The 19,498-nt window shown below is 45.4% G+C and overlaps 1 protein-coding gene and 2 non-coding genes across 3 annotated transcripts in view; 1 reads left to right on the top strand and 2 right to left on the bottom strand.

Annotated features, from left to right (window-relative positions):
- LOC110337880 overlaps positions 1 to 19,498 on the bottom strand; it is a 69,229-nt gene that overhangs the window by 30,983 nt on the left and 18,748 nt on the right. The window lies entirely within an intron of this gene.
- Trnak-cuu lies at positions 6,373 to 6,445 on the bottom strand. Its single transcript has one exon. It is a non-coding gene; the product is annotated as a tRNA-Lys (tRNA).
- LOC115062884 lies at positions 18,209 to 18,319 on the top strand. Its single transcript, XR_003842791.1, has one exon.

Below are 19,498 nucleotides of genomic sequence, written 5' to 3'. Positions count from 1 at the left end.
ACAATGCTGTGGGTCTCAACCCAATCCCACTGTTGCCAGTGACTGTTTCTCCTGTGGGAACAGCAGCTACGTCACACCTCAGGGGTGGCAAGTCAGAGAGGGCCTGTGTTTGAGCTGTTCCATCATCCATGCACTTCCAAGGTACAATGTTGCTAAAATCTGTGGCAACATTTTTAAGCTGGTATGAAGCCATGACTTTGGGACCCAACACACATTCAGCCACAGCCACTAGAACTTAACTATAACTCAAAACTGTGAGATTTCGGGTCATTCTAGGACATCTACAGAGGCCAAAAAAATCTGTTCCTTAACACCCTCATCTCTTGCTGAGATTGAACAGGGGAGTCTCTTCCTGGATGGCTCTGGTCACATTATAACAAGCATCTTCTTCACCATCTATTTAGCATCATGCATTTTGATACTTCTATGTCTTCAGTTGATTTCTTTCTCAAAGTAGCCCTGATCCAAGTGTCAAACGTGCTGCTTGTGCTCCCAGTCCAGAGAGGATGCATACATGCTAGAGAAGCTCCAGTTAGCATGAGGGAAAGCTAGCGCATTGGATGCGAACAAAACAATAGATAAACATTCAATAGACACACACAGAACAAGGCTGGCTGGCTGACCAGCTGACAGCACTGTTGTGATCAGACACAAGGAGCAAATGGTGCAGTTGTCACTGTCTCAGGTTTGTGACAATTGCATACAACGTAACTAATAACTATGTAACTATGACATAGAGGATATACCCACCAATCTTAGGGCTTCTTCTCATTTGGAAACATATCTATGGGTCAACTCACATGGCTTATAAAATTTGCCCCCTCGGAGCTCCAAACAGATTCCAAACACACCATAAAGTAGTTGTAAAATAAATACTTCTAAACAGCTCAGTGTGCATTAGCTCTGGGAAAGAAGGTCATACTGTGCACCTCACACAATGTGACCATATAGAGATGCATGCAGGTAGCCTCATTGCTTTTCCTAGTGGGGTCTTAGCTGCCACAGTGCAAGTCTCTCCCTCTAATCATCTAATGAGGTCACCAACAATGACAAGTCTGATTGTGCACTCACATGGGAAGAACAAACTCCTGGCCTGGTCCTTGTTGTGTCTCCCAGGGAGTGGCACTATTAGGAGGTGTGGCCTTGTTGGAGTGGGTGTGACCTTGTTGGAGGAAATGTGTCATTGTGGTTGTAAGACCCTCATGGTCGCTCTCTGGAAGCCAGTCTTCTCCTAGCAGCCTTCAGATGAAGATGTAGAACTCTCAGCTCCTCCTGCACCATGCCTGCCTGGATGCTGCCATGCTCCTGCCTTGATGATAATGAACTGAACCTTTGAACCTGTAAGCCAGCCCCAATTAAATGTAGTCCTACACTGGTCCTGTAAGAGCTGCATTGGCCATGGTGTCTGTTCACAGGAGTAAAACCCTAACTAAGAAGCTCCCACAGTGACACATAGTAAGGGCAGGCCACACACCCCCACCTTTGGGAGGCCAATTTCTAATTCTTTCCGTATCTATATGACTCATGCAGGGATCACACTGGTAGAGGGAGCCATCTGGGCGATTGGTTCGCAATGACAGAACACTTGCTTGTCCCTATCAAATAACTGTGCCATAAGTTCAGAGACACTAGCTGGCCCCACCTGAAGCTGTGCTATGCTTGCACCAGTCAGGTAGACTGAATGGGCTTCATAAAGAGCCTGTCCTGAGAAGCAGCCATCTCCCACTGCCTGTGAGCTAACACCACTGTCCCCAGCACCCAAACCAAGACCGTGTTTGTGAACTTTGAGACTTTAAAAGCACAATGTTCTAAATATGCCACAATCTTTAAAAGATGCTTTAAATGTACAGGAATTATTTTGAATCCTTTGACCACAAGAAGACAGTCCCGGAACCTTTCAGAGGAACACCCAAACAGATTTTTTTTTTTTGTAACTCTGAGTGCAGCCAGGTCTGTACTTCAGTTCTTCAGGGAGGAAAGGAAAGTCGTGTCTAGTTACCTGTTCCTTACAATCTAGCCACCTAGACAGTTCCTGGAATAACAGCTCTCATAAATTAAAATTCACTTAACAAGAGAATTGTATTAAGCATAATGCATTCTTTTTCTAGTGGCTCCAGAGTCCTCTAAAAATATTTCAGAGCCTCATCAGGAAGGTAATTACAAGGCTGAACAATGGATGCCAAGTGCACGATAGACTCTGGGATTAGTGGAGGGAGTGACTTACCAAACCTTGGAGGTGGCACCTGTATGTGACCCCAGCGTTTTGGGGGTGAAGGAAGAGTCTCAGAAGTTCCAGGTCATCCTCGACTACGTAGTGAGTTTTAGGCTAGCCTGGGATACATGAGATCCTTTCTCCTGTTTTAAGTCAGGAAACTAAAACTCAAATCAGAACAAAACAAAACCCTTGCTGGCTTCACCCAGTCCTGAAAGAAGAGTGTCTATGCGGACTACGGTGTGCAGCCGCCTGCCCTCCATCCCAGCCCCTCTGTCTTCACTCCCTCACTTCCCCTAGGGGACCATACAAGGCACATGGCACAGGGGCTGAGGCAGCCCTACTGCACCTCTCTCATGCCCCTCACAGAGGAAACCCTCCTCTAGGATGTTGGTGGTTAACCTGGACCTCCTTCCCTGCACATCAGGCTGTGAATGCGTGTGAAACCCCACAAGCCACTTCCAGACCCTCTTCCTTTGCAGCTTCATAGCTCCTTCATGAGCAACTGGAGCTAACACCCGAAATATTTTTTTTTTAAAGAAATGAGTTTTCCTCTTCTCTAATGACCTCGGGAACATCTTGACTTGACAGCTTTGTAGACCTTCCATCTTTGCCACAGAACCACTGAGAAAGAAGCCAGGGACTGTAAACAAGGACAATCTCACTGAAAGCTAAACGGTGCAAAGTTAATTCCTAAAAAAAAATAATAATAATAAAAAGTCAGGAACTCTCTGTCTCCGATGGAGAATTAACTGACAACTCGGAGCAACAGAGGCCTCATGGGTTTTACTTCCAGACAAATCAACTAACGCGGATTAAATCTTCAGATCCCTGCGAAGGTTGCACTTCTCAACTGAGTCTAGTTTGAGGGGATGAGAGGTCTTCCCTACCCCAGCTCCCGCCTATCAGAAGTCATCCCAGATATTGCCCGTACAATTCAGGACGTTGCTGAGTCATAGACTCCAAGTGCTGGTGAGGAAGGGCTGCACTTAGGGACAGGCTGCACCCTTGGTGGGAGGACCGGAAGCCCCTTAGCAGGCATGAGCCTTGCATTCCACTCCCCCCCCCGCCCCGCCCCTTTGGATGGCTGCCTCCGCACAGCGCTTTCCAGGAACAGATAACAGCAAATCCGATTGTGTCCAGCTCTAATGACAAGAAATTCACTTTACATTTGGAATTTTGTTTTCCGAGTTCATTTGTGATATATCTCATTGGTTTCCTAGGGCTACCACGGCAAAGAATCACAAACTAGGTTGTTCAAAATGAGAGAAATGCCTTCCTGAGTTTAAGTCTGAAATGAGGGTGTTTATAGATTGTGCTCCCTCGGAAATCTGGGAGAGAACTCTTCCTTGCCTCTCTGGCAGTCTCTGGGGTAACTAATACCCCCCCCCAAGTGATTCCCACCGGATCCGGCAGTACACAAGATCTGCTTTCCACGGACCTGCCTGTGTGTCCTCAAAGGATGCCAGGCACACTCAGAACGCACGCTGAGGAGTTCCTGTCTCAGTGAGATGTACGATGGACAACACCATTTCCAAATAGACCCATAATCAATAGTCAAAGTCACAGTCACTGGGGTAAGACCCCCTAAACTTCTTTCCGAGGGACACAAATCGAATACAATGTATAACACAAGAAAACCTGCTTTCACTATAATCAAAACTCTTCAGACTTTTCTCTTTCCTGAGTAGGTGTGTCATGCACTGTGTCAGGAGAGCATGGGAAAAAGACTATTTAACTTCATCTTCCCCCAGTACAGGAATTCGGAAGCCTTATCTCTTCACAACCCATTTTTGCCCAAAGGTTTTTTTTTTGTTGTTGTTGTTTTTGTTTTTTTGTTTTTTAACAAGACTAAAGGTATAAATGAAACTAGATACCAACCAAACACCTGCTGATAATTCATAAAGAAATTTCATTTAAAACAGTTCTTTGATTTGGACATATTTACTAAAACAGAAAGCAGATTTTCTTACTAGAATTGGATTGCTTATTTGTTTTGATTTGAAGAATTAAACCCTGAGTAACTGGCACAGCAGGATGTACGACATCCGCAGCGGTTTTTTTCAGCTGATCAATGTTTTGGTTTTATTGGTATAATCATCAATGTTCAAGATGCTACTTTGCATAAATATGTGGTACAACGTGGTAGATGTTTGCTTAGAGTCGTTTCAGAAATGGCTGGAAAGTCTACCCTGATCCCAAGCCAAAAATCTAATGACTTTTTTAAAAAATGAAACTCAGGCCAGCAACTCAAACAGTAATTTTTAAAGTTCTTGGGGTTGCTTTGTCTTTTGTTTTTGAGATAAGCTCTTACATAACCCAGGCTAGCTTTGAACTTCCTATGTAGCCAAGAGTAGCCCTGAACTCCAGGTACTCATGGCTCCACACTCCCCAAGTACTTGAATTACAGACTTGTATCACCATATCTACCCTGAAATAGCATTTTTTTTTTGAGACAGGATTTCTCTGTGTAGCCCTGGCTGTCCTGGAACTCACTCTGTAGACCAGGCTGGCCTCGAACTCAGAAATCTGCCTGCCTCTGACTCCCAAGTGCTGGGATTAAAGGTATGTGCCACCAAGACCCGGCTGAAATAGCAAGTTTTTAATTTTTAAAACTGCATTTTATTTCGTGTAGAGAGAGTAAGCCTTTGGAGGTCAGAGGACAACCTACAGGGGACTGTTCTCCACCTGGACCATGATTCCTAGGGACTAAGCTCAGATCTTCAGGCTTGGCAGCAAACACTTGCTGGGACATCTTGTATGCCCTCAAACAACAATTCTAGGAAATCAAACATTGTTATAGAAAACAATTGGAAATATATTGGTTTGGTGTTCACACGCTGAGGATGGAGGTGAGAAAATATTAAACGTCTTGAAAACACTGTTTTCTGTAATTAAATGATACTTCTTCTACAGGAGTTTGTAAAGACAGTAGAAACATCACCATTCTTGACAAATACTGCACTGAGAGGTTACAGGCCTTGCTCCTCAGTGCTGCTTGGACCACTGAGGCAGACGTCCAGCACATGCTGCATGTCTGGAGCCAGGGCTGCAGTGAAGCCACGGGATATAGCAAGGGTAAGAGCTGCCACAAACACGTGATTCATTAGACATCCGATTTCAAATTGAGTGCTGAGATCTTTCACTGTTGCCAAATTTTTCATGATCTCCACATTCAGTCATGAGACCCTATGTGGGGCCATGGGCAGTTTAAGAAGCTGAGAGGGCAATGGCTGGCCATCGTTGCACCAAGCTGCTGAGACACTGGGGGAATCTGTTCGCACTTTCAGCTCAGATGTTCAATACCTTTACAATCCAAATGCCATGGAAACCAAATCCAAATGAATTCACTCGGCAGCGCAGGCAGCGCAGTCTTTAGCCTTTAGCTGAAGACCCAGGCAGAAGGCGGTGCCCCAGAGTTAGCACTAGGTCTGTGGTTTCATTATCGCACCTTCCCTAAGACGCAGCCACACTCAAGGAACAAGAGCATGTTGTGAGGTAATGTGGAACAGGTGGAGGACAGTGGACTAGACAGAAAGGGACAAAATCAGCAGAAGTTCTGGAAGAATTGCTGATGGAACAGGGGTTGGAAGGTATCTGTGTGTGTGCATGAGATGGGGGTTAGCCCAGGGCAGCCAGCCTTTGCAAGCCTTCGATGAAAGTGTCAGGACCATGGACAGAGAGCCTCCTCGCACACATCCTTCTGCGAGACTGCTTCCTTCTCCAAAGAAAAGGGGCACTCCCAGCCTCACAGCTCCAGGCCTCTCAGTAAACACTCAGATTTAGACAGTGCTGCTACTGCTGCTGCTGCTAAAAGTAAAAATGTATGAGGAACTTAGCCAATCAGACCCAGCTGCAATGCTGGCACATACGCCACTGATACTTCCACTCCGAGCCAACCTAGAATTTGCTGACATGGATAGAGTCCACAGACGCAGGATCAGGCAATGGAGCGAGCCAATGAGAAAGAGACAGCACCGCATCTGGCTACTTGAGAGCCAATGAGATGGGGTGCGGGGAGGTTAAAGTCTTGCCCAGTTCCTACAATAAACGAGTCTGCTTTTGTCACTTGCCTGACTCCCAGAGTCTGTGTCACTGACTCTGAGCCTTCTTATCCCTGCCCCCAAGGATCTTGGTTGGGGGTCGCAAACAACATTTGGCGCCCAATGTGGGGCTTGAACTCATGACCCTGGGATTAAGAGTCCCATGCTGTACCGACTGAGCTAGCCAGGCAACCATAAAGACATCTAAAACAATTCTTCAGTTTACACTAGTGTGGGTGTTAGGTGCCAGTCAATGTAACAGAGATCTCTACTCTGACCCTCTGTAGCATAGTTATTATGCCCCACTCCCCACATAGTGTTGTCCTGTCTATGGATGTCACCATTAGGTCCTGGAAGGACCACACCCTTGAATACCCATAGTTGTTACCTAAACCGTTACTGAGCCAAATTGGAACATGGTAAAATCACCTTGCCCATTGCTGGTTCTTTGAAAAGAGTTTAGCATAGATGGCCAGGAAGTGGGTCAAAGTGTTTCAAATGTACTTACTGTGTGTGTTATTCTGTGGATTTTCAGAGTTATCGTCACATGGCCAGAAAATAACCTCTTAAATTTCTTACATATTCATGTGCTCCCTCCCAAGACAGGATTGTCTAAGTCAACGTTCTCCCCAGGGAGCACCACCCCCAGTCAACCACGGAGCAGAACTGCGGCCTCCGGGGAAGCTCTTCCTACAATGTCTCATTTCAAACAGGTATAGTCCATAGAAAGTTCCAAAGATCCAGTCAACACTGATATTTATCTCAGTATGCTTTCTCAATTGCTGCACTTCTTTTCTTATATTTCTTTTGTCTTTTACTTTTTTTTTTTTTATTACACTTACTGTGTCTGTGTGTGTGTGTGCGTGAGCACAGGCAGATGTGTTCCATAGCACTCCTGTGTAAGTCAGAGGACAACTTACGGTTCTCTCCTTCTACCGTGTGAGTCATGGGGATTATAAGCTATAGGCTTCGTGGCTAGATAGTTCCAAACAGTCATTTTGGGCTAACCTATCTGTCAGTAACTTTTTGCCTCTTCTCATTCTAGCGGGTATCTTCTCACAGTCAAACTACTCCCCATAACCTCAATAATAGTGTGATAACAAGGAACCACACAGGAGTGTAGTATTATAAAATCTGCAGGGTGAGGTGCTGGCTCACTGACATTGTACTGGACCTCGCCACCAGTGTCTTTAGCTTCCAGTGCAGGACCCACCTCTGCTTTAGCTTTGAGGGGGCTGGGCAGTGCATCCTGAGTTTTCTAGTTTTCTGCCTGTCATCCATTCTAACGCAAATGCTTCACAGGTGACAATGTGTGTCCCTTGGCAGCAATGAGGAGAAATGTGATACTGGTGCCTTTGGGTGTCAGTGAAGGTGGGGGTCTGCCTGGCCATTGCTCGGTAATAAGTAATTTGCGACTCAAGGCTTTCAGAGTACACAGCTGCCAGGTTGCCAATGGCTCTGGTGTGCAGTGCACATCCTTCTTGTCCTCCTTGTTAAATGGGAGGTTGAAATGATGCCCCTCATTCTGGGCCTCTCCTCATACTGGGCCTCTCCTCATGCTGAACCTCCCCTCATACCGACTTTCCCTCATGCTGGGTATCTCCTCATATTGGGCCTCCCCTCATGCTGGGCCTCCCCTCATACTGGCTTTCCCTCATGCTGGTCTTCCCATTACACTGGGCCTCCCCTCATGATGGGCCTTTCCTCATGCTGAGCCTCCCCTCATGCAGGGCCTCTCATGCTGGGCCTTCCCGTTACAACCACTTTGGCAATTTTTTAAAGGCACAGTTTTATAATTCAATGCTTTCTATCTTTTTTTTTTTTTTTTTCAAAATGTGGCCAATGGGAGCCTCTTCATATCAGGCTGGTGTCCTTTCTGTATTCTCTTCAGTCACTAACATGTCCTTTGGGAATAAGCAAAGACCCCACACTCATAGAAACTTTACTTTTCATGACCTCTGACCCCATTTCTCTTTTCAGGGGTGCAGGTGACTTAGTGACTAAGACGCAGTGCATCTTCCTCATGGCGACTGGGTGCCATCTCAATGCCCCGCAGTGGACAGAGCCATGCACCTAGGAGCTTTGTTATACGAACTATGCTGCAAAACCACCAAACCCAGTTTAAACATCTTCTGGGCGGGGCTGGGAAGATGAGTCCACAGTTGAAGGCGCTATCCGGGGCTGGGAAGATGGGTCCGTGGTTAAAGGTGCTTGTGCTCATTGGTCTTCCAGAGGAACTGAATTTCACTCCCAACAACCATGCTGAGTGACTCAACCACCTGTAACTCCAGTTCCATGGAATCCAATACCCTTTTCTAGTCTGCGTAGGCACCTGCAGTCATGTGCACACACCCACACACAGATATATAAGTTAAAATTAAAAGTAAGATTCATTAAACCATACATAAGGGGTCTTATTCCTGTCCTTACCCATGTTACCAGATTCTGTCCATCCTCTAGAGGAGACCATTTATTGGCAGGGCACTTTTTGTGTAGTTTTGGGTTTGTTTCCAAAAACTATATATAAATATATCCTTACTTCTCAAGGTTTTTTTTATACAAAAGCTGCATTACAGGTAAACATATATGAACTATGGCATACCGCAAACAGTCTCTGCTGCATGTAGTTTGGTGAAAAGCTTCCAGACAAATCCAGGAAGGAGCCAGTGAGCTCTTGCAGGCACCGCCTCATGTCTCAGGGCTGTGCACCCTCCCCCAGTAAGGGAACAGACCAAATTCCAAGCGTGGATTGAGGTTCTCTAGGTGGTATTAGTTTCCTTCTAAAGAACTGTTGTGCACACATCCCCACAGGAGCCATCTGCACACACCGTGTGGAAGGAGATCTCTTCAGGTGTTATTAATGAAGAGCGGGATAGGGTGGGGTGGGGGCAGACATGGTGTGGTAAAGGATGCCAGACATTCTCACGGAGCTTGACATCCCGCCGGCACAGTCAGCAGCACGCCCGTCTCTCCAGGTTTGAAGTTCTGGGAATCTAGAGTGGGGTCTTCCCTGAGGAATCTCCCTTCTGTGGCCAGGCCTAAGGGTATTGTCTATGATCTATCTGTACACACCATCTTTCCTTCTGCAGAGCTTATCTATATAATTATCAAGACCCTCTCCCCCTCTTCTATTTGCCCCTTATTCTGCTCCTCCTTATTGCAGATCTCTCTAGAAGGTCACTGCTCCTCTGGAGGTCCCACCCCTGGGTACCCAGGTCACTTCTATCATTTAGACGTCCCTCCTCCTGGATGGTCCCCCTACCTTCTACCCTTCAGGCTCAGGGGGTGTTAGTGTTTTGCTTCAGGAGGAGAAAGATGGTCAGTTCTGTTGGATACATCATCGTGATTGATGAGCAGTCTGCTTTGAAGACTGGGGGAAAAGACACGCTGAGAAGATAGTCACGTGCCTGCTACACACAGGCTTTAGCAAGTGTTCTGTACTGTTGCAAGTCTAAGTTACAGTGTGCGCCTCTTGACTCTGTAGAAGACAATCCTCCCCTGTGATGAGGAAGGTATGCTTCCAGCATCTCCAGAAGTACTGGCTTGTCCTCACATTATAGATATATACATGGTCACATTATACATATATGCATGGTCACATTACACACACACACACACACACACACACACACACACATATATATATATATACATACATACATATATACATATATACATATATACATATAGTCACATTATACATATATGCATGGTCACATTACACATATATACATGGGAAAGCACAGTTCCCTGAACATTGACCGCAAAGAACTGTGCTCATTCAATTTTTAACTACATTTGTCATGAGAGAACACATAACCTCCTTACCAAAGAGTAATTAACCCACTTAGGCCCTCAATTATGTTGCTTAATTATTATGAACTAATTACTACACTGAGAATGAGCGGTTACTAGTTTGAGAACAAATCTGTAGTCACCTGTTACCTAAGTTTGAGTTTGACACAAGGAAGGATCAATAAGAATCACTCGCAGATACATTTTTTAAACACAGTATAAATCAAGAGTTTATCTCCAGGACCTAAGCAATAGTTACTAGAGGATGGAGCCAGGGTATAAGGTTTCTTGTCATGAGTCCAGAGATGCTGAGCTATGTACATGGATTCAAGCCCATCTACTCAAAAGACTTGGGCAAGAGGATAATACTGGCTGCTTTTTTGTCAAGTTGAGACAGGCTAGAGTCATCAGAGGGGAAGGAGTCTCTTTTGAGGAAACGCCTCCATTGGATCTAGCTCTAAAGCACAGTGATCAGTGGGGGAGGGCCCAGCCCATTGTGGGTGGCGCCATCTCTGGGCTGGCGGTCCTGGGTTCTATAAGAAAGCAGGCTGAGCAAGTCATGGGAAGCAAGCCAGTAAGCAACATCCTTGATTGGCCTCTGCATCAGCTCCTGCCTGCAGGTTCCTGCCCTGTTTGAGTTCTTGTCTTGGACTTCCTTCAGTGATGAACAACAGTTTGGATGTGTAAACCACATAAACTCTTTCCTCCTCCTTTGCTCCTTTGACATGCTGTTACTTCACAGCAAACCAAAACAAATAAAAGACCCCTAAGACAGACAGTATGAACTAAATAGCATAATCCTATTTTGAAATAAAACACAGGGCTGGGGATATAGCTTATGGTAAAGCACTTACCTACACACACGAGTTCTGGGCTCAATCACCAACGCTATCATAAACAAAACCAAATGACAGAAATATTGGGTAAACTTGTCCCAAGCCACCACACACAAAGCACACATCTCTTGGCTTCAATAGTCATCTCTTGAGGGCACAGACAGTCCTGGCTGCCATAGCTGGGCGAGAGCAGGGACACAGCTGGATAGTAACATCAGTTGGTGCACAACACAGTCAATGCCATAGTCATCCAGCCCAAAATGTTAGCTGCACGAAGACTAAGAACCACTGTCCCCTTAATGGTTCTTCAGTTCTGTGGGCCACTGAAGAAGCCCAGGGCATACTTGACACTCTACCCCCTTATGTAAGATAGTAAAAGAAGCTTCCTGGACACTAGCACACCCCTCAGGTCGTCCCCTTTCACAGTGGCTAAGCTGCTGAGCACTGGCCTGCTGGCCTCTCTTGCCTTGCTCTCTGTGCCCAATGGTGGCTAAGCTCCAAATCTATCGGGATCTGTTGGGGTCCAGACACTCTGCAGTTCCTCTCTCAGGCGCAAACCCTGGCCCAGATGTGGATTGCAGAAAACTGCAGACATGAGATAAGGCTCGGGGCAAACAAGGCCACAGAGTCAAGAGAGAATGGAAGAAAGGATTCAGGGGAAGGGGTCAAAGAGATGGTTTGCTCAAGCTCCACTTGCAATGCCATCTTTAGTAGCTAATAGACAATAATAAAGCAATGAGAAAAATAAAAATCGTTCATTGTGAAGTGAACCCAGAGTCCTATGTCTTTACCTACCATTATCCTCTCTCCCAAGTCCCTGGCACTGCCCACAGCCATGCTGGCTGTGGCACAGAACCAAGTCACCCCCTGACATCCTCACCCTCCAGGAGAACCCCCACCATTCCTGGAAGCAGGGAGTTCTCCTGATGGGCCATGTCCACTACTCCCAGCCTTTCCTAGCCATCTCCTGCTCACCTGCCTCACACAGTAGCCTGAAAACTTTAAGTGAGTGCGCTTAGCATTTTCCCCAGTATCAGGACTGTCTATCTCCCTAACCGCCACGCAAAAAAAAAAAAAAAAAAAAAAAAAAAAAAAAAAAAAAAAAAAAAAAAAAAAAGTCCCATGTTGAAATCCTAGGGCCCGCTACCTCAACTCAGCATGGCTACATTTGAGCCAGGGCCTCTCAGGAACGAACAAATGAAAAGGAGACTGGAAGGTACTCCCTGATCTGCTCTGTCACAGGGTTAGGAAACCTAGATGCAAAGGTGGGTTGGTTTCGTGTGCTCAGAGAGACGGGGGTCACTCACAAGTCAAGGAGCAAGGCCTCAAAGAAACCAACCCCGCTGGCACCTTGGCCTTGTACTTCTGGCCCCCAGAAACATGATGATAACCTGGCTCTCTGCTTTATGAGACAGATGCAGAGATGTCATAGCAACATCCTGTGTTTGCTCATGCATCTGTTTAGGCTCACTAAGAAATCAGCAAGAGAACATACGTTTGTCCACCCTGCAGCCATGTTTGGCTCACAGAAACTAGACACATACTTCCAGATAGATGAATGAATGAATGAATGAAGGTAGGTCACCCATTTCCAGAAATTATAATTTTCCCAGAAGGGACCATGAAAAGGGATTAACCCCAATTTATAGAGTTCTTGGTTCTGAATTTTTCTTATGGGAGTTACAAACTTCTCTGAAGAAAATTCTTTAGTTAACGAATGGACAGGGAAATGGAAGACCCGGGGCCATACAGCACATCACTGTTTCAATTGCAATCCCACAGATGTATTGGCATATTTACACCTAGCTTAAAATACAGGCTGGGGGGTTCCCAGCTCTAGTGCAGTCTATGAGTCCACGGTTGTACATTAGTCCATGACTATATAGGAATCACATTTAGATCTTTATTCAAAGTGAACTTAAAACCCAGATGATGAGAAATCTGACGATTTAATACTTGGCAATATATATTTTCTCCAATTTTTATTAGGTATTTACTTCATTTACATTTTAAATTCTATTTGGCAATATATTTTAAATTGTCACTTTTGTGTGATGCAGTTATTTGACAAGTTTGTGCATGTGTTTATGTGTGTGTCTTTGTGTCCTTGTTCATGTATAGATTTTTGCACACATACCTCCACATCCAGGAGAGAGGGTTACACGGGTGCTTCACGATAGATGGGTTAAGTTAATGTTTGTAAGTGGGTCTGAGCTTGGACAGTGACAGCATTGTGGTATGAGCCAAGCCAGCATTTGACCTGCTGCAGTTCTCCACCTGGGTTGGGACCACTGAAGCCTAGAACAGCCCACTCCATCCGTGATAACTCTCCTGGCTGTGTGGGTCATCCAGTTTGGGAAACCCAGGCTGTATTAGTATAGAACTTCTCTGTGGCTATTTTCGCTTAAAATAAAACTTGAACAATTAACCTTGTCTTAAGTTCAATCTTTTTTACTTGTATGTAAACATTATGTATGTACATGCATGTGTTTGTGTGTGTGTGTGTACAAATGCACATACTCATGCATTTTAAAATATGAAAAAAAAATCATATCAAAACAGCTAAAAGCCAAAATGTGCTGTGTTCCAGCCTCTTATGCTACCATAGTGGTCTCAGCCCTCACACTTCAAGGGCACGATCTAAACTGTGGGGGTGCACAGTGGGGCACCTCAGACAGGCAGACCTGCTTTCCCAGACAGGAAGGGCGCCCACTCCAAGGCACTTCCTACCCCCCTGCCCCCCAACTCATATAAGGCCTTTAAGGGGATAGGGGGTATCACTCAGCTTCTACACCTGAAGCAATCTCCCAGAGTGCTTTTTCTCTGGTCAAAGATGCCAAAAGTCCCTTTGAAACCAGCTGCTAGAACACCTCTCTCAAAGCAGAAGAGATGAGGTACCTTCATGTGGGTGGAGAAGCCAGTTCTCCCTGGGACTTCTACAAGATGGGGAGATAAGGAGATGAGGCCAGCAAACAGGAGCATATAGCGAAGTGTGCCCCCGATCTCTCTGCATCTAGGGCCTAATGTCTACTCCAGAAATAAAGAGATGTAAGCCCCCACTTCCATAGAACGCCATGATTGAAGAGCTTTCTGGCCAGGTCAGCCTCATCTGCTATGGCTTGCCCTTGGTCCTTGAAGACTTGCTCCAGTTGCTTGGGTTTGGTCTGGTGTACCACAGACTGGACAACTCTGTGGGACCTTGAATGTGTCCTCACATGGTCGAGGAGTGAGACATCTCACTGGGTCTCCTCTGTAGGGTCACTAATTCTATCCATGAGGCCCCGCCCTCTAGCTAAATCCTACCTTAAAACTGGCCTCACAACACCATCCATCTCCTTGAGAATGAGGATTTCATATCAATTTGCAGGGAGGGGGTACTAAAATTTGGAGCACAGTACAACTGAAGTGCCCTAGCAAGAAAGAGCGGGTCCCTGAGCCTGGCTGTCACCCTGTGGTCCTGCCTTTCACACCAACAATTGTGAGAAGAAAGTAAAGAGAATTGGAATAAGCCAGTCTGAAAGACTGAACTGAGCCACACTCACCAAATAGTTGTTAAAAACACTGGGCATAAATAGATGTTCTCCTTTGGCAACTTTTCTAGGTCACTGGGTATTTTAAGCTACTGAGGGAAGCGTGTGACTTTTATTAAGTGTCTGGGATAAAAGGAGCATAGAATATAAATTTTCCATATTTTAGTCTTCAGCGTCCAAATAGACTCCAGGTTAGTGGATTTTTTTTTTAACTCAATGTAGTTTTCTTGGTGTTTTGTGGCAATAGATGTTCATGTCACTGCACATAACCCGCCAGGAAAGCATATGTAGCAGTCCTATGTTCAGGCATAGAGTGCTGTGCCAGCACACGGGCCTGCGCAAGTTCTAGCCTTGCCTTTAGCTAAGCTGCGGGGCAGAGAACCTAAGGATCCATCACCTACCCTCCTGTTCACAGGATTGAAAACAACAACAACAACATCAGCAACAAACACAAGCAAAAACCCACCCTCCTACTGTTGCACTTTTCTGCAACTTATGAAACTGAGCCAACTTATGCAACTTACTTGCATAACTTACGCAACTTAAGCACTGAACTTTACTGAGTGCCTGCGCGCGGTTGTTGTTGTTGCCAATGTTAGTTGTGGAATCAGGACGTTTTAAGGCAAGCATTTTACTACCAAGCTGAGTCTCCAGCTCTGCTCTGATGTTGTCTCAGGTTTTAGTAAAGATATTGTAAGAGAGATGCAGAAGAGACTAACTCATTGCTGGTCCTTAATGAATCCATATAGGGAAAGTTAACCGCTACACCCACAGCACTGTGAGAAGGCTGTATTTCTGACTATTCTTGGATTTGCATACACATAGATGCTAAGAGTCATGTGACTGATAGTCTTTCTCCTTATCCCTTGGTTTTGAGGAGGACAGTACAAATCCTAACCTCATCTTCAATACAGAAGCAGGATGGAATGATGGTGACCAGGACCAGGGAGGGGGATGGGAAGTAGAGGACTTTGGCCAAGACACATAGGTTTACCAGACAAGATGAGCTCATTCTAAAGATCCGATACCTGGCAACAGACTGTCATTGGTAGCGTCACTCCATGAGTGTACAGAAGTGTGTTGAGTGATCTTGTATATTCTTACCACAGCAAGAACACACTGCTGGGCACCTGGCTGTGTACGTAGGTCTTGGCACCACACCCAAGTCAGACAAAAGGATTTGGCTGTGAGGACAGTGACAACAGAGAAGCTGGAGCCAGTGCCCTTCTGTCTTTGTTCTCCTCAAAGAAGCTTCTTCTTCGGGTGGGGGTTCCCTTGGTCGTATAGAGTTCGGGAAGAACATGAAATGCCCACATTTCTGACTTGGCCTTTGGAGACACTTGGGAATGGTTTGAGTGCTCATAGGAAGAGTAACAGGGTTCCTGGCTGGTGAGGACAGGAGTCGTGAGCACAGCCCAGGAGGAAGAACACTGGTCCAGCAAGGATGAGACCGATTTGCATATGCTGGATGGGATGCTAGGCTGGATCTAACAGCTTTGGGTAGAACCAGGTAGGAATCCCAATTATATTGTTGGATTTACCTAGAGCAACAGATGCCAGAGGTTGACCCTGCATTCTTCTCCAGTGTGAACAAATTATGGACAAGGCCGGGGCCTAGGCTTTGAACCCCAGGCCACACTACTCTTTGCTACATTGCCTGCTGCCCTAAACATACCCATGTGGCATATCTAAGTCTAGTGGCTTAGAACCCAAACACTATTGATGTTTTGTGTCAGATCCATGATGTCAAGAGAAACCAAGCTCTCCTTGAGACATTTCCTACATCCATCTCTTGAGAGGAGAGCTGTTCATAATGTGAGAATCACACTTTGAGTGCCAGAAAGCTAACGACTTTTTGATAACTGTTTAGTTTTGATGTTCAATGTCATTTTCATGAGCTATGAAGGGAAGTGGCCTGAATTTATGACAACTGTGAATCACTTAAATATTTTGTAAGTGTGGTTTATGGTTTTTAAGCCCACCCAATGGGAAGACTAAACGCTCACTAACTGTTGAGTCAAGTCCTTATCCACAATACCTTAAGGACCAGATTTTACTTGCAATTCTCATATTAAAATGTCGTATTACAAATCGATCTTGCCAATGTAGTTGAAAACATCTTGCTGTCTTATCCATTTGCCTAATTAGGATGTTCAGCAACCTTTTTCTCCCATAAGAACCCAAATGAGCACAGTAACACGAACAGAGAGTGGGTGTTTACTACAGGAAGGAATTTAGATGACCGCCAGCATGGCTTCACACCATTTTATCCTCACAACCACAAGGTAGGTTGTTTGTGGGGGAGCAGATGCTGGGCTCCCCATGGATACTGGGGCAATTTGCCCATGAAAACTCCTTGATATCACCTCTCTATCACCTAGAATACCAAACACAGTGGGCACACTGGGTAAGCAGTTGTTAGGCAGAATATTTTCAGGAAAATCATATTGAAATCTTCTGTACACATTTGGTACAGATGTGGTTTCTCAGGCATTTTCAGTCCATTTGATTGAATCCATGGCGTAGAGCCCCTGGATTCACAGAGTCACAAATATCTCCATGCAGGATGAAAAGGAAGCTTAGAAGCAATGAAAAGAACAGATTCGCAGTTCAGGCTCTGATCAGAGTCCATTCTACGCGGCAAGGCAGAGATGAGGCGTCAGCAGTCTCTGTGAATGGGTTCCAAATTGACAGAGCTCGTGACTAAACAGAAGCGTTTATTATAGGGTCTTTGGAACTGTAACTTCCTAACGTTTATATTTTAGAGATCTCTTTTATCTATATGTACAAGACAGTTCACATCAATAAGTGTTTTCAGCAGTCTTCTGTGTCCCGGGCTAGCGTCCAACTTGCTGTATAGCTATGGAGGACTCAGAGCTTCTGTTCCCCCATCTCTACCTCTTGAGTGGTGAGAGTACAGGTGTGAGCCAGGAAGGCCTTGAGCATTCCAGGCAAGCACGTCACCAACTGAGCTGCGGGTCCCCCACATCAATGAACTTAGACAAATTCATGCAGTCATCTGACCACAGTGAAATGTCCCCTCTGTGTCTCTGTGAACAGCGTAGCATTGGGACTGGCCTTTTTCACTACATCGGGTACTATTGAGATGCCCTGACTTTGCATGATGGACCTTTGGCTTCATTTGTACAAGTGGAAAAGTGTTTATCTTTGCACAAGCTGATGGCCATTTGACCTGACTGTGTGTGTGTGTGTGTGTGTTTTGAGTAAAACTACTATAAATGTCCACGTGGAGGTATCTGGTAGACATTTTTCAGTCAATATCCAAGAGCGGGATTATTAAGTTCAAGGTAAGTGGATATTCATCCTTATAAGGTACATTCCAATTATTTCTCAGAGTAGCTGTGCTGTTTTGTGTTCCCACCAACCATGAAGAACAGCTAGCACATCTTGCCTTTGTCCCCATTTAATACCATTCAGCATTTAAGTTTTAGGCACCGCAGTAGCCAGACAGTACAACCTCATCACATTTTTAATTTGCACTTTCTAAATTATCAACTATGTTAAGCATCATCTGTGCTCTCCTATCATCCTCCCTTAAAATCTTTCTTCCCCTCCACATCACTGGTCCCTGTATAGGCTCATAGGTTCTACATGTATTCACAGTCAAACCTACAGATCTAAAGATTAGATATTAAAACGCCATCTAGAGTAAGACCATAAGTCGTCTTCCTAGGTCTGGGTTACTTCACTCGGCACATTGTTTTCTGGTTCTAGCCACTAGCTCACCTACAAACTCTATCTTTCTGCTCAGCTCTAGTAAAATTCCACAGTGGTGGAAGCTGCAGAGCGAACCATGTAGACAGATGAGAAAATATCTTCTGCCTGCGGAAGGCAATAGTCCTACAGAAACATGAGCTCTCTGACCCCTCCTCTCTGTAGACTGCCACTCTAAATACTGTTTTCCTATGATTTAGCTCAGCATCTCTGCTGACTGAGTGTACAGATTTTACAAGCAAACAAAAAAGAAAATCAAGTACTTCTCCAACCCCCCAAACTTCCACTGTGTATTGATACTGTATTTCCATTATCTATTTATTAGTTGGTGGAATCAGTTCCCATGTCCTAGCTACTGTGTAATTATTCGATTAATTAATAATTAATTACCATGGATGAGCGTGCATCTCTATAGTAGGAATAGAGTCCTTTGAGTATATGGCCAGACAGTATACTGGGTCAGGCAGTAGATCCATTTCTAGTTTTCTAAGAAACTACCATATAGACTGCCTCGCCAGCTGCACCAGTTCACCCTCCCAATGCTGCACGAGTGTTCTCCATTCCCCAGGGCCATGCCAGCATTACTTGTCTGTGTTTCTTAATCTAAGCCCTCCTGCCTGGAATATGATGAAATCTCAAAGTCGTTTTGTGCTTGGTTGGTGGCTAAAGATGATCCCTTTAAAAGTGCTGTACACATATTTGCAGCTCTTCTTGCGAGAACTCTGTTCCATTCAATAGCCCAGTTTTTAATTTACTTGCTTGCTTTGTTGCACTTTAGGGATTTTTTAAAAAGTCCTCCAAATATTCTAGACATCAATCCTTCATCAGATGCATGGCTGGAAAACCTTTCTCGGGGAAGAGCGCGCATCAGAGAGGCGTCACAGCTTCTGGGAAGGATCCTGATTCTGGTGCCAGTCATCCAGAGCTTATCCCACCGGAGGAGGGGTGTCTGCACGGGAGCAGTCTCCTGTCCTGAACCTACACCTGGCACCTATCCCGCCCGAGGAGGGGTGTCTGTCCAGGAGGAGTCTCAAGGCCTGAGACAGTAGGTGAGCCATCTTTGCTCCGGTCCACTGCCGGTTAGAGGGCGGCCTGGAGAAGTGACGCAGCTTCTGGGCTCCAGTCTGTGCTGGCAAGAGTGTGGACCACAGAAGCTACACAGCTTCAGGACAGACAGAAGCAACCTAACTTCTGGGACAGACTCTATTTCAGGCTCCAGAAATTTGGGCACCTTCCTCGCCAGAGCTAAATAATCACTAGACATGCACTCACTGATAAGGGGATATTAGCCCAGAAACTTAGAATACCCAAGATACATTTTGCAAAACACAAGAAAACCAAGAAGGA

Source organism: Mus pahari, chromosome 21 (assembly GCF_900095145.1).
Source record: "Mus pahari chromosome 21, PAHARI_EIJ_v1.1, whole genome shotgun sequence".
Classification (NCBI taxonomy): Eukaryota; Metazoa; Chordata; class Mammalia; order Rodentia; family Muridae; genus Mus; species Mus pahari.
This window is presented reverse-complemented; position numbering and strand designations above follow the sequence as displayed.